This window comes from Petaurus breviceps, unplaced genomic scaffold, assembly GCF_028583685.1.
Source record: "Petaurus breviceps papuanus isolate PSGF00001 unplaced genomic scaffold, PetGlider_PUasm1.0 90977, whole genome shotgun sequence".
Classification (NCBI taxonomy): Eukaryota; Metazoa; Chordata; class Mammalia; order Diprotodontia; family Petauridae; genus Petaurus; species Petaurus breviceps.
The window spans coordinates 42155972-42169798 of NW_027187391.1; the positions used below are offsets into that span (position 1 = coordinate 42155972).

Consider the following 13827-nt stretch of genomic DNA (forward strand, 5'->3'; position numbering starts at 1 on the left):
TGTGTGTGTGTGTGTGTGTGTGTGTGTGTGTGTGTGTGTGTGTGTGTAGGATGTGAATATTCCTAAGCTCATGACACTCTGTGGGTCTTAATTCCTAAAACGATAGCTCATGGACCCCCATCAGTGCGCTTAATGGCACAACTAGCTCCAAGTTTATTGAGATCGTATCCTAAAAACAGTCATTATAAAAGATTCCCTTCTTAAACCCTCTCTCCGGCAACTGCAAGCATCAGTGAGAAGAGTGGACACACAGGGTACACACATGGTCCAGGAAACTCATGCTTCTGGTAGTACAGGGCCCCAATTTTCTTTATCTTCTCATGGTATTCTCATCTTATCTCCCCAGGCTCAGTCTCTGTTGGGCTGATCATCAAGCATGGCTCCATGTGTCTATTCCTCACAAAAGCTTAACTCCTGATGGTCAAGGTTAGCTCTCTTCTCTGTCACAAGAGGTCACATTTCTCAGAGTTGCCTCTTGCCTCCATTCTGACTGGGTCTACTTTCTACTGTGTGCGGTGTCCCTTACTGGGCATTTAGTACCTGTAAGAAATGTTATGGTCAATGGAGAGGGGAAGAGACACAAATTCTCTTTTCCCACCCATGAAAGGAAAGGAATTATTTCCTTTTCCTTCAAGGGCTGAGTCTTTCTTTCATAGCTGGTGATCTTCTCCACTGCTGGAGGATATAAAGTAGATTTTTCTGACTCCAGGCCCAGTGCTCTAACTCATACTAGCTGCTAATAAAAAGAAATCCAATCCTTCTGCATGACCAGCTTTTAACTACTTGAGGGCAGCTGTCAAATCTCCCCTAGATCTTCTCTTCTCTCTTAATTAGATTAAACCACTTTTAATTTTTTGACTGATAATTGGACAACATTTTCCAGTCAGTTCACCATCTTAGCTGTTGTTTTTCAGATGGACTCTCTCTTGCTCATGTCTTTCTTAAAATGTTGGACCGAAAACTGAACACAGTATTCTAGATGTGACTGAATCAGGGCACAGTACAGGAGAAATAGTATCCCTTGTTCTGCATTCTATTCATGATGCCTAGGATAGCCTTACTTTTTAACTCCCATGTCACATTGTTGATTCATATTTGGCTCAAAGTGCACCCAACTCTCCAAATTGTCTCTTGCAGAAATTATTGTCTTGCTATTTCTCCTCCACTTTGTACTTATAAAGATGAACTTTATATTTCTCAATATCAAAATTCTTTTTTTCTTTTTTAGATTTAATCTGTTGTGTTCTAGCTTGTCATGATATTTTTGATATGGACTCTGTCTTTCCAATGTATTTTTATATCCCTTAAATCTTCATATCAGCTGCAGATTTGACAAGTATAATATCTGTACTTTTGTCTAAGGCATTCCTCACCCCTTGGAGGCCTCTTCCTACATTTCCGGTTTCATGATACCTGTCAGCCCCAGGTACTCATCCAGTGACACAGACCTCCTTCCGCTTCCACAAACTAGACCTTTCATCTTTTGACACTGGGCATTTTCACTGACTGTCCCTCATGTATAGAATTCTATCCCTCCACCTCTCAGCCTCCAGACTTCCCTGGTTTACTTCAATCTCAAATGAAGTTACATCTTCTATAAGGAGCTGTTTCCAATCTTCCTTAATGCTAATGTCTCCCCGGGCTGATTAGCTCTAACTTATCCTGCATATAGCTTGTTTGTAAGTAGTTGTGTTGATGGTGTTTTTACTTTTGGACTGTGAGCTTCTTGAGAGTAGGGGCTGTGTTTTGCCTTTCTTCACACCCCCAACATTTAGCACAATGACTAGAAAGTGCTTGATAAATACTTAATGAATGATCACAAGGATGACTGCACAGGACCAAGGACAGATCCCAGGGAGGCTCCACAAGGGACCTCTCCAAGATAACAGAGACCCGTTATAATAAATAATCATTGGGTATGGTTATTGAATCAGTTCCAAGCTCACATAACTTGACTAGAATTTAGCCCATATATCTTCACCGTGTCTGCAAAAATAGCACAAGATACTTCATTGAATGTTTGACTGAAATGTAGCTACAATATTTCTCTGATCTACCAATCTAGTTATCCTGTCAATCAGTCAATAAACATTTAAGTGCTGCTATGTACCAGGCACTGTGCTAAGTCCTAGAGATACAAGAAAGAAAAAAGAAAGACAGTATCTGCCCTTAAAGGGCTTATGTTGCAGTCTAATAGGTGAAGACAAAACCCAATAGAAAGCTGAAAAGTGGAGGGGTTGGGGAAAAGGGAAGGGCAAGGTGTCAGGCATGATAGAGGAGCCAAGGAAACCCAAAAGGAGTGCAATGGATGGATAAAATGAGGCAAAACATAGGGCAATACTTTTTCTTGAAGGGAGTCTGCTTCTGTTTGTCACTGCTTCCCTTTCTAAATGCTCATAAATGACTCCTTTTAGGATATGATCTGTAACTTTGGTAGAAATTGATATCAAGGTCATTGGTTTGTAGTTTGCAAATGCTACATTCTTCTTCTTCTTCCTCTCTCTCTCTCTCTCAAATCGGGACATATTCTTTTACAAAATCTTTCTTTCAGAGATTACTGATAGAAACCTTACGATCACAGCTGCCAGTCCTTTCAGTACATTAGGATGTAGTATATATGGCCCTGGGGGCAGCTAGGTGACAAAGTGGGTAGAGTGCCAGGCTTGGAATTAGGAAGACTCATCTTCCTGAGTTCAAATCTGACCTCAGACACTTGCTAGCTGTGTGACCCTAGATAAGTCACTTACCTCAGTTTGGTCACCTGTAAAATGAGCTGGAGAAGGAAATGGCAAACCACTCCAGTATCTTTGCCAAGAAAAGAAAAGTTTGACACAACTGAACAACTACACCTCTGGGCCTGGGGACTTGAAGTCACAGGAGGTTGCCAGATGCTTTCTGACTGACTTCTCACCTGGGTTCCCATTCCTTACTAATTACTTTTTTTTTCTATTTTATTCTCAAAAACAGAAGCAAAATACAAAGGGAATTTTTAAAAATTTGAGTAATTTAGTCTTCTTACTGAGATCTGTTATCATCAGCCTATCCACCCCTTCCCTCCTCTTTTCCCAATATACCAAATAAAACTGTCTCACCCTTATGGTCTCAGTTCTGTTGGGGCTATATTTTTGACACAATCCTTCCAAATTTATTATCTACATCATACTCCTTTGATGTGAGGATAAGCCAAAGCTCTCTCTCAGCCCCCTTCTCTATCTGAATGCTCTCACTTGGTGACCTTGTGAGGAGTTTAATTCAGCAGTCAGGTGGTATAGTGGATAATGTCAGGAATATTGTTATTGTTGAGTCATTTCAGTCATATCTGACTTTTCGTGACTCCACTTTGGGTTTTCTTGGCAAAGATACTGGAGTGGTTTGCCATTTCCTTCTTCAGCTCATTTTACAGATGAGAAACTGAGGCAAGCAGGGTTAAGTGACTTGTCCATGGTCACACAGCTAGTAAGTGTGTGAAGGTAGATTGAACTCAGGAAGATGAGTCTTTCTGACTTCAGGTCCAGCACAGGAGCCATCACCAACCATCCTGACTTTTGACTTGCCACTGGATTTGGATGACTCTAGAGGAGAGAGTGAGACTGATGACTTTATGCAACTCTGCTCACTTAAATCTAAGGCATGAAAGTCAAGACATCACTCATGTGACTTCACTGGTGCTTTGAGAGAATGAAGGATGAAGGACAACAACAGACCCAGCACTCTATTCCACTTTGTAGTGGGTAGGGTCAGGAATACAAATCTGGCCTCACACACAACTACCTGTGTGACCCTGGGCAAGTTTTTTTTTTTCAATATCTATCTGCCTTGGTTTCTTCCTTCATAAAATGGGAGTGATAATAACACTACCTCCCAAGGTTGTTGAGAGGATAAAATGAGGTATTTATAAAGCACTGTGCACACCTTAAAGTGATATATAAATGCATTATTATCTTCATCTTCGTAGGTAATTATCATCTATCTAGACTAAGTCCAAATCACTATATCTAGTCTGTTTCTCTCTGGACCTCTAGTCCCTCATCACCTACTACTTAATAGGACAGTTCAAATTATGTGTCCTGTAGGCGTCTCAAACTTGACATATTCCCCACTTCTTTTTTTATTAGTTAATTTATTTATTTTTAGGTTTCAACATTCACTTCCATAAGTTTTAAATTTTCTCTCCCTCCATCCACCCTCCCTCCCCAAGACAGCATGCATTCTGATATAGGTTCTACACGTACGTTCTTATTAAACACATTTTCATGTTAGTCAAGTTGCATAGAAGAATTACAATGAATGGGAGAAACCATGAGAAAGAAAACAAAACAAAACAAAAAAGACAATAGTCTGCTTCACTCTGCGTTCCGACTCCATAGTTCTTTCTCTGGATGTGGATGGTATTTTTTATCATGAGTCCTTTGGAATTATTTTAAGTCCTTGCATTGCTGAGAAGGGCTAAGTCTATCAAAATCAGTCCTCGAATACTGTGGCTGTTACTGTGTACAATGTTCTCCTGGTTCTCCTCCCCTCACTCAGCATTGATTCATGTAAGTCTTTCCAGGTTTCTCTGAAGTCACTCTGTTCATCATTTTTTTTTTTTAGAGAACAAGAGCACAGGCTTTATTTTTGTGCAAATACAGCAGTGGACAGAATATAAGTGTATGTGTGGAAGGGGAACACTCATAAGCAAATAAGGAACTCCATACTGGCTCTGACTGCCTGGACCAGCTTTGGCTTTAACAGCCTGGCAGGGGAAACTGAAGAAATAGGAAGAATTAGGAGGAAGAATTAAGCCCTACAAATACCGGGTGAGGGGATAGTGATATTGATCAGTACCTATGGAAGTTGCAGGATTAGTTGTTGCAGGAGTCAACTTAGTGCCCACAGTAAGGACGAGAGATTGTTCGAGGGCAAGGATCAAATAGTACCTGGGTGGGTTCAGGGTGTCAAAAAGGGTGTCATCTTTCCAGAACAGGGTAAGATCAAGTCTCAAGGGTCTAGTAGTGCTTTCAACAGGGCAGGATAGTTGGGAGTTCCCCAATCTGTGACTGGGTCCCAGCCGGGCTTGGAACAGAATCCTTGACCCTGTACCTCTTCATCTAGGCAAGCCTCATGGCAGCCCTTAGTCATGGGCCACGGCCCTGCATTGAGTAGAGTCAGGGGTTGAGGGAACCAAGAGGAGGATGGCCGTTCAACAGTCACTGCTCATTCACTAAGGACAGAAGCCCCCCAAATACAGGGGTTGATGCCTAGGTGCCAGAGACCTGGGGGATGGGCACATGGTTGCTAACCACCCAGTAGCCATCAGAGAGTGCAGCCGCATCAGGATAGGCCCGACCACTTGCATTGTAGTAACGAGATGGAGGCAGGTGGGTGGAAGAGCCCAAAAAGTGGGACACAGCTTCATCCTGGTACTGAGGCCTTGGGAAGATGTTACTGAAGCCACCACCACTGATGTAGTTGACGATCTCTTCTGTAACCATGAAGGGATTCCGGAAGGAAGTCCCACCCACTGTTGTAACATAAGGGCTGGAAGCTGGGAAGCTAGGACGGAACAAGTGGCCCCCTGGACCTGAGAAACACCCGGCAGCACTGTCCCTGGAAGCAAAGATTAGGGTGAGGCCTTGGGCAGCAGCCTTCATGAATTCAGTGTTGACACAGTGAAGATAGGCACTACTGAATGAGTCTTCATCATCCCCATAGCTCACGGTGTGTACCAAAGGCAATGAAGACTCGTTACTGAGCACAAGGAGCCACTGCAAGAAAGGTTCCTGGGACTCATGCCGGCCGGGGCTGCTGTAGACCCAGGTGGAGATATTGGCTCCAGCACTTATTAGGTACTGCACATCTAGGCTAGCTTCCAGTCCAGCTCGACCATGCCCCTGCTGCTCGACTCCTCTACTGACAGTCTTTGTGAGGAAAACTCTTCCCAAAGAGTTTCATGAACTCTTCTAGGTCAGCATCATGGAAGTATTGCTCCAGGAACTGGGCACAGGCCTGGCTATTGTTGGGAGACCCAGAGCCCACATCTTGTGCAGTCAGGTTGTATCTTTCATGAATCACAGACGGGGTCACCCCCAGGTGCAGGCCTAGGGAGTCCTTTAGCTATAGCTTTGGCCCTGGCCGTTGCTGTAGGGAAGATGCTTGAGGGAACCGGTGCAGTCCACCCACAAAATCCACATGGGCAGCCAGGGCCCCAGGGAGGCTGTATGGACGTGGGGATCTCACTACACGGCCTCCCCCAAGTCTCCCAACAAAGCGGTGGAACTCTGCCCCAGGAATGAACTGCTTGGCTTGCTGGACAGTCATCTGGCAGGTCAGGAAGTCCTCTGTGATCACTGTCTGACAATCTTGGGCTCCAGCTGCTAGAAGCCATTTGTGTACAGTGCTAAGAGTGAGTGGTGATGGTTGGACCAGTGCAGCCACATCTTCTAGCGACAGGTACTTCCCATATCTGGGAGAGTCAGGGTCGGACACAGAGAGACACAGGTTGGCAACAGCTTCTGCAGTTGTTGCAGGTTCTGCTGTCTCAGAGCAAAAGTCAGACTCAGTGATTTGTTAGGACCCACACGGCCAAGGGACACCCAGCCTGGCTGTGGCAGGAAAGGCTGGTCAGGCTCTGGGCCAAGGCCTCAGGCACAGATACACAAGGCCACGAGCAGCAGGAGCAGGGGCCCGGGACGCTAACCTCCGGCCCCATGGCCGGCAACTGGGAACAGAACAAACCCCGGCACTGCGTGGAACTGGGAACAGAACAAACCCCGGCACTGCGTGGGCACTTTCCCAAGTAGATGGGTAGGGGGCAAGGCTGTTCATCATTTCTTAAAGCACAATAGTATTCCATTACATTCATATACCACAACATGTTCAGCCATTCCCCAATTGATGGGCATTCCCTCAATTTCGAATTCTTGGCCGCCACAAAAAGAGCTTCTATAAATATTTTTGTGCATGTTGGTCCTTTTCCCGCTTTTATGATCTCTTTGGCATACAGTTCTAGAAGTGGTATTGCTGGGTCAAAGGGTATGCACATTTTTATAGCCCTTTGGTCATAGTTCCAAGTTTTTCTCCAGAATGGTTGGATCAGCTCACAGCTCCACCAACAATGAATTAGTGTTCCAACTTTCCCACATCTTCTCCAACATTTATCATTTTCCTGTTTTGTCCATATCCTCCCTTCTGTACTGAAATTCTTCTGATCATCTAGGGCTTTGGGACATCCAGTAAGTCTAAAGGGATCTAACTTCATGAGGGCAGGTCTTTTTTTTTTTTGTCCTTATGTGACCAGAAAGCCATGTCAACATTGTCAGAAGCCACCAGGAAGCTGCTGCAATAGAGATTAACTGGATTTGTGCCTTGATCCCCTTGACCAATTCAAGTCTTGGGGATAGCTTCCTTTATTTTGGAAAAAGGATTGACCTAACCTACTTAGGGCAGGGACTCTGGTAAGTAGTGATCTTGTCTCATTCTGTTTCAAGATTCTCCTTCAGCCTCCTAATATTTGCATACAAATGTTCAAGGGTCTGGGTGTATTAAGTATTGGGATACAACTTAAATAGATAGATGGGTAGATAAACAAATAAATAGACACTATGTCCTAGCCTTGAGGGATTTTAAATTCTACTAGGAGAAGGGGTAGACATATCCTGTTCACAAATAATTATAATATAAGAGAGTATGATAGGGACAACGAAGGCTATAAGAAAATCAGAGGAGAGAAAGAATGCTGAGGGGATAAGGAAAGTCTTGATTCATAACAGTGTAGAAAGAATCAATTGTGAAGTTAATTTAAAATGATATAAGTTAGGAAGTTACATATTGGACTGCTTAACATATTACACTATCCTGCTTAAATTTTGTTTGTTGAGAAATAAATCATTTGGCTTTTTGATCATGATGCTTTAGGCATTAACCCAATTTGGTAATTGAAGAAGGAGAAACGTTATTTTGGTTTTTGAGGCAAGCCAGGCATGTGAATGAGAATTCACATGGAATAATTTGTCTGCTGAATATTATTTCTTTTTGCTGTACCTTCTTTCCAGGTGTTTCAGGCTCAGGATTTTCTGCAATTAAATGGCCAATTTAATCATAGCCTATGTCTCCTCCTGTGGAAAGTAATCTGTAATAAAAAAAAGTGAAGACTACTCTGCAAATAATTCTTCTTCTCTTTCCTCATTCCTTCTTTCCCAAAGTTATTTAAAAGGAGTACTGGTTGATCTCTCCTCCTTGTTTATACTAAATGTTTAAAGTCTAGCGGCCCTCAGACACTTAACTAGACATGTGATCTTGGGCATATCACTTAACCCCAACTGCCCTCCAAAAAGCAAAAAAACAAATAAACAAACAAAATGTTTAAAGTCTATTTCCTATTAATTTGACAAGGAAAATCCATACTATGCAAGTTATGAATTTATAACTTGTATAGTAGATAATCAGGTTCCACATATTTTATGTATCTGGTAGTTATTTTAAATGGGATTTCCTTTTATTATTATTTCATGGATTTTATTGTTGTTATATAGAAATGCCATTGATTTTTTTTTTTTTGCTTTTTTGGAGGGCACTTGGAGTTAAGTGACTTGTCCAAGGTCACACGGCTAGTATGTGTTAAGTGTCTGAGGCCAAATTTGAACTCAGGTCCTCCTGACTCCAGGGCCTGTGCTCTATTCACTGTGCCACCTAGCCGCCCCAATGCCATTGATTTTTGAGGGCTTATTTTGTAGGTTGAAACTTTACCAAAGCTATTGTCCCAATTAGTTTCTTGGCTGATTGTTTTGGATTTTCTAAGTGAACCTGATCATATCAACAGCAAATAAGGATAGCCTTATTTCCCCTTTACTTATATTTTAGCCCTTGATTTATTTTTCTTGTTTTGTTGCTATTGCTTGCATTTATAGAATTATGTCAAACAATAGCAGAAAAATGGAAAAAAAAAAGACTCAACCCCGTATTTACTAGGAAAGCTGCTAGTGTTTCCCCATTGTTTATAAAGGGCACAGTAGATAGTCAAAGAATAGTTTGTTTATTTGTAAGATCCTACAAAGAAATTTTAAGGCTTTTAATCCAGTAGCTTGCTCATAGTCTAAGATCAAAGGACTTAGAGCTAGAAAGAACCTTAGAGATCATGTAGTCTAACTCCTTCATTGTAGATAGGAGCATACTGAGACCCAGGGAGATTAAATGACTCGTCCAATGTCACACCATGGAAAGGGGCAGGATTTGAAATCCAGATCCTTTATTTATTTATAAATTTAAATTTTTTTTTTCTTTTTGGAGGGGGGAAGGCAGGGCAATTGAGGTTAAATGACTTGCCCAAGGTCACATAACTAGTAAGTGTTAAGTGTCTGAGGCCAGATTTGAACCCAGGTCCTCCTGACTCCAGGGCCAGTGTTCTATTCACTGTGCCCCCTAGTCACCCCAATCCAGATCCTTTAACATAACATCCAACACTCTTTTCAAGACACTGACTCTAGAGTTAGAGGACCTGAGTTCAATTCCTGCTTCTAATACTGCTTGTGTGACTTTAGGTAAGTCATAACCTCTCTGGGTCTCAGTTTCCACATATGTAAAACGAGGAGGTTGGAATGTTGTTGTTCACTTGTGTGCAACTCTTCTTTGTGATCTCAGTTTTGGAGTTTTGTGGCAAAGGTACTGGAGTGGTTTGCCATTTCCTTCTCCAGGCCATTTTACAGATGAGGAAACTGAGGCAAACAGGGTAAAGTGACTTACCCAGGATCACACAGCTAGTACGTGTCTGAGGTTGGATTTGAACTCAGGAAGATGAGTCTTCCTGACTCTAGGACCAGTACTCTATCCACTATACCTGCCTGTATAGGGTAGAATAGATTACTTCAAAGATCCTTCTGGCTCTAAATTTGTACTCCTGTGATCCTATGAATTCCCTTCTTCTCTATTCCTCCTTTCTTTTGGAGGTCTTTTGCTTCCATGTTTTTACTTTGTCATTTATAAGATTTATGGTACCTTGTGCAGCTGTGGGCTAGATTGTAATGCACAGCAGTGTTTGTTTAGACTAAGTTTCTTTCCCAAAAACAAGCTGCCAGGTACAGTTGCCATGCTGTTAATTTTTTTTTTGTCATCTATGTAGGAGCCTAACAACAACAATAAAAGACTCTACTTCCTTATCTCAACCAGATTTTATATATGTTTTTGTATACATCTTGGCATTTAATGTACTGGAGAGGAATTTGATTTCTGAGCCATAAAGATACAGAATTAGTAACTCGGCCATGTGATGCTTTGGTTCGCTTCAGTGCCTTCATTGCAGTATGCCAAAAAGCCAGCTGTTGACTTTACTGCTGTAAAGATCATACCACACACTTGGCTCCCCGAGCCCTTGGTAGTTATCCAGGAAGGAAGAGGAGGAATGGTACAGCATGCCACATCCCTCCTCCACCCCCACCCCCACCATGGGATGAATCGTTACTTAAAAATTATATTAAAAAAAGCATCCTTGAAAATACAGTCAAATTACTAGTAAAACACATTTCAAATGCTGTTTTTTTCCCCCTTTGTGAATATACCTAGGTCTGTCAGGGAGTTAAATGTCATTCTCCTAACATTGTCCTTAGGAACCAAATAATTTTAATTTCTGACTCAGTAGTTGAAGGTAATTGCACGAGGTACAGGATATGTGGGTGTGAAAGCTCGGTTGCTTGGTATTGTAGAGAATAGCAGGGTATGCAATTCTGAGCTGTGGGACTGGTGTATTAAACTCCCTTTTCCAACCTGCAGTTCTCTGGGGGGAGATGGAAGGGAGGGGGTAAGGCAGTCATTGTTCTTCAGCAGAGGGAGTGGTAGTTCTGAGACTCTTGGGCTGAGTTTGTTCATTTTTATCCTCTCCAGAAAAACAATACAGCATCGGTTTTCTGAAGTGCTGGTAGCATTCCCTTTGTAGTTCTACGGAGAGAATGGAAGAGAGAGTGTTTTGAAATGATACTGTTCAGGTTGGCAGACTGAAAAAGCCATTTGCCTTGAAGCTTTTCCAACTGGACAGTGTCCCCTTCAGAATCCTTCTACTGAAAAGGCATTTATAATGAGACTCATGGTCAATAAGGAAACTGGAGCATGCTATGCTTACCATGAGACAGACATAAAAAGCAGGTGTCTACTAGCAAAGATAAGCCTGTTTTAAAAGCATTCCTCAGGGTATCCTCCATTGGTTCTATTTACAGGAGGAATGGAGGCCTCTGCAAAAATGTGTGTGTGTGTGTGTGTGTGTGTGTGTGTGTGTGTGTGTGTGTGAGAGAGAGAGAGACAGAGACAGAGACAGAGAGAAAAAGACACACACACTCAGAATTCCTGTCTGATGCCCCCCCCCCAAATCTGGTTTTTAGCTTTTGTTTTGTGCTCCTTTGTCTATGGAAATACTTGCATTTAATAATAACTAACCAAATTTTAGCACTGTGTTAAGCTCTTTACAAAGCTCATCTCATTTGATTCTCACAACAACCCTGAGAGTTTAGTAATATTATTATCCCCCTTTTCCAGATGAGGAAACTGATGCAAATAGGGGTCAAGGGACTTGCCCAGGGTTACACAGCTGCTAGTCTGAGGTTAGATTTGAACTTGAGTCTTCCTGCCTCCAGGCATGGTGGTGTATTTACTGTGCCACTTAACTGCCCCTAAACTTAAGTTTGTTAAGACCAAAGGGCTCTCTTCTACAAAATGACAGGCTAATTTAGTGCAATTAAAAAACCACATATAACATGGGAAGATAAGTACTAGTGAAAGAGGGTCTATTTTTTTTTTTTTTTTTGCTTTTTGAAGGGGGGGAAGGCAGGGCAGTTGGGATTAAGTGACTTGCCCGAGGTCACATGGCTAGTTTTAGTATTAAGTGTCTGAGGCTGAATTTGAACTCAGGTCCTTCTGACTCCAGAGCCAGTGCTCTATTTAAAAAGAGGGTCTATTTTTAACTCACTTATACTCAGGATTACTGTAAAGACAGAATCATGACTAGAGTTGGTGTTATTTGTTGCTTTCTTTGTCCCTACTAACTTCAATAACCCAAGCAGGTGTGAGTTCATTTACGGGTTATACTCTGTATCAAGCAGGACCTCCTCTATGCCTCAGGTGGAAATGGTTTTATGAGATGATGTGACCAAAATAAATTCATGGTGGCCCAACCTGCACAAGCCTCTCCAAAGCTAAGGAGGTTCATTCTCAAATGACAGCCAGAGAATTAGACACCAGATGAACTTTTAGGAGTTGATATTTCACTGACTTGCCTTTTAAGAACCAAACATTGTATCTGTTCTATGAGGTAGCATGTTATGGGAATGTAAATTTAAGATCTTCCTTGCTCCTAGGCCCTTTGATAGGCTTAAGTGCATCTGGAGCCTGTGGTGAGAGGCTTGTTTTTCAGAAGATGCTTTTTGATTGGGCAGTGGGTCAAGAAGGTTGTTATATTCTCTGAGCCAGGAGAAGGCTATATAAACCCTGATATGAGGCTTTGCTTTGGGGCTCACTTTCAGAAGTGTTGTGTGACTTGACCAGACAAGACTCTAGGCAGCCGTTGAGAGCCCCCAGGCTTTGAAAACCCAGATGTTGATGCTTCCCTCTCTGGTAACTGTGACTAGGTATGGATGTAATGGTCAGACAGTTGGAGGCCTGTCTGCTTGAAATGTTTCTCTGTCTTCTTGTAACTTCTGTCTGTATACTCTGAAGTTCAGGGTGCTGACTTTTCCCCCTGAACTAGGTAAATGATATGTTTGATTTATTAAAGCAATAGTGTTAACCCATTTTGAGTTGCTTTCCTTTAGAAAAGCAGATCTAAAAACCTGTGTTGGCAGCCACCCTGGGTATGCTGGGGTGCTTGCTGCTACATAGCATTAGAGTAAGACTTTAGCAGATGAAGGCAGCTAGGTGACATACTGGAAGGAGTGTTGGACATGGAGCCTAGAAGACCTGAATTCAAATCCTGTCTCATGCACTCGCTGTGTAACTCTGGGAAAGTTGCTCAACCTTTCTGTTCCTCATTTTCTGCAAAATAGTGATAATGATAGCACTTAAATCACAGAACTGCTTTGAGGATCAAATAAGATAACTTATGTAAAGTACTTGGCAAGCCTTAAAGTGTTATATAAATGCTAGCTATTATTATTTCAGAAAAAAATCTGATAAAATTATTACTCAAGACAAAATACAGGGTGTCCCTAAAGTCTAGACACACAGAAAATCTCATTAACTATGCATATTTTCAAGAAATGAAATGAATGAAATTTTCAACATTTTATTAAATTTATTTAATTAGTATAAATGAGATTTCATAGGAAGACATAGGAAACTCATAGGAAATCTCATTAATTTAATTAAATTAATCTCATTAATATGAAAAATAGTTCCCAACAGCTAATGAAAGCTTTTATTCCATATAAAATTGTCATGGTTAAAATTTATGCCAATTAAATAAAATGTTGAAAATTTCATTCATTTCATTTCTTGAAAATATGCAAAGTCAGTGAGATTTCCCATGTGTCCAGACTTTAGGGACACCCTGTATTGTATCTTGTGTACCCTTGGGCCTTGCCATCTACAGCAAGGTGTATCTAGGTGGTAAAGTGGACTTAGAATCAAGAAAACCTGAGTACAAATCCAGCCTCAGACCCTTACTATGTGACCTTGAGCAAGTCACTTAACTTTTGTCTCTCTCCGTTTCCTCACCTATAAAATGGGGATAACAATGGGGCAGCTAGGTGGCACAGTGCATAGAACACTGGCTTGGAGTCAGGAGGACCTAAGTTCAAATCTGGCCTCAGACACTTAACACTTACTAGCTGTGTGACCTTGGGCAAGTCACTTAACCCCCATTGCCCTGCC

The 13827-nt window shown here is 41.8% G+C and overlaps 1 protein-coding gene and 1 pseudogene across 2 annotated transcripts in view; one reads left to right on the plus strand and one right to left on the minus strand.

Moving 5' to 3' along the window:
* METTL24 (methyltransferase like 24) overlaps nt 1–13827 on the plus strand; it is a 245309-nt gene that overhangs the window by 6708 nt on the left and 224774 nt on the right. The gene's annotated exons all lie outside the window — the stretch shown is intronic.
* LOC138152956 (tripeptidyl-peptidase 1 pseudogene) lies at nt 4342–6726 on the minus strand (annotated as a pseudogene).